The sequence below is a fragment of the Microtus pennsylvanicus genome, chromosome 6 (assembly GCF_037038515.1).
Source record: "Microtus pennsylvanicus isolate mMicPen1 chromosome 6, mMicPen1.hap1, whole genome shotgun sequence".
Classification (NCBI taxonomy): Eukaryota; Metazoa; Chordata; class Mammalia; order Rodentia; family Cricetidae; genus Microtus; species Microtus pennsylvanicus.
Window position 1 is genome coordinate 11,236,077 of NC_134584.1, and position 2,368 is coordinate 11,238,444.

Here is a 2,368-nt window from a genome sequence, read left to right on the forward strand (position 1 = left end):
CTTGTTATGGGGGTTTTAAGGCTCTTCATATCAGTAGGTGGCTTAGTTTCTTGACCCCTGGGTATATCCCAGTTTATGACTTGCCTTAGATCCAATAAAGCAACAAATATGGCAGGGTAGTAGACCTAAGCCTGGGCCTACAGATATCTGACAAATACCCACTCACTCCCATGGTCCTGGGATTGCCATGACAACAAGACCCAGCCAGACTCTTAGAGGATGGAAGCTGGTGTGTGGTAGCACCATGCTGTCTCAGCCGGAGTCAGCTTCAACCAGCCTGTGACTAAGCCCCCTGCCGCTGCAGGCACTTGAGCCAATCGGACTAAAAGCCCTAGAGGAGCAGAACCAACCATCAGACTTAGAACTGATGAGTCTGGTTTGCAGGCACAGAACTTGGAGGCATTTGATTAATTATGAATAACTAACCGATACTCCTGAAGAACAGTAAGCATTTTGTAAATAAAGTTAATGTTTGCTGTTGTTTAGTCAGCTCACTAAATCAGTCTTAGTTCCATCACTGTGAGACTCTCCCTTTCTCCCTAATAAATCTTAGTTTCACCCCTCACTGTGCCCCCATCCCCACCCTACCCTCTTGATTCTCCTCTTGGGTTTCTGCACTTTGTCTTCTGCTGAACACAGTCATTCATCAGTTTTATAAATACTACCCTGCCTTATTTTCTGCTCCCAATTTTCATATAGAGCTCGAGAAGAAACAAGCCAAAAGGAGTTCTTAGCAGAATATACCAGATTCCTGGAACTGTAATAAACTAAGCATAGCAAGTCAAAGTGTGAGGTTCCCACTGGTGGGCACTAACCTGACCCCATTTGGTCTCTTCTAAGCAGGACAGGAACATTTTTAGTTTTTCCCTCATAGACATCCCAGGCAATCCCCAAGTGCTGAGGGATAAAGAAAGATTGGGTAAGTGTTGATAGAGGTTTCTGTCCCACCCAGTCCTGCAGCCCAGCTGTTCAGTCCCAAAGAAACACACAGAGGCCTACATTAATTATAAATAAGTTGACCTAGTAGCTCAGGCTTCTTATTAACTAACTCTTACATCTTGCATTAACCCATAATTCTTCTTGTTTGTGTTAGACACTTGTTACCTCTTATCAGTGATGCATTCTCATCTTGCTTCCTCTGTGTCTGACTGCAGACTGAACCTTTCCTATTCCCAGGATCCTCCTGTTCTTGTGGCCCTGCCTAGTCAGGGGGAAGTTATGTAGCTGCCAGAGGAGAAAGACATGAGCCACCAGCTGGAAAATTTTGCTGGTAGGCCATGACCTCATGGTGATGCACAGATTAATGGAGATGGGCTAGTTTTGGATATAAGAACTAGCTAGAAATGTGCTCAAGCTATTGACCAAACTGTATTGCAAATAATATAGTTTCTGTGTCATTATTTTGAGTTGGGGTGGTTGAGAAATGAACTAGCAACCTCTGCCAACAAAGAGGCCATGCCCAAGTAGGCTGCTATCTTAAAGGCTACTGACTGAAAAAATTTCTACAGCACCTCCCCCTTTTGTTTAAATAAAAGAGTTCTAATACAAAACTATATATAATAAGAACAAATATCAACTATGAAAATTAGAATTACAACCAGTATTAATCAAGGGACATATGCTAAATGTTTCAATAATCATTCTATCCTAAGGAGTCTAAGTTTGTATTAGAAATGGCATGACTAAATCATAAGAGGAAAGTAATTACAACTATCTAATTAATCTTCAACCCCATCAAAGGTCTGAGAAGGGAGATAATATTACTTGAGTAGGCAGGAAGTGCAATTAAACAGCTTCCAAAATGTGCAGTAGATGACAGAGCCTACCTGGGCAATCACCCAAAGTGTCATTTGCAATGTTGAAGCAAACAACTTTGGCTAAGGTCTAGAGTAACAGATAGATCTTTTTTTGAGGCAGGAAAATTTTCAGAACTGTCTTACCCTGTCTTGGCAAGTTTGGGCAGTCTTTTTTCTTGTATCCTGCTTATCCAGTCCGGACATCATGCATTTTGTCAAGGCATAGGGAGTTCAAAGGTCAGTTTTGCCAAGAAGAAAACAAGCTCCAAGTGGAGTGTCTTCAGTGCTCAACATTCTCTTAGGAATAGATCGGTGCTTCCGGGAGCAATTGTGTCTCACTTCAACAGGACCTTAAGTTATTTAAATGCCATGTTCTACAGTTCTTTGAAGTGGCTGAAGATTACCAATCTACGCAGAATACAATCTCTATGTATCTAAAGAACCTGATTAGTCTAACTATAAGTATGACAAACATAGATGACTATTGACCTATGGTACTTAATACTTACATAACTTAAAGACTAAGACTTCAAGTAGAACTGAATTAGAGGAACACATAGTAAATGATTCTG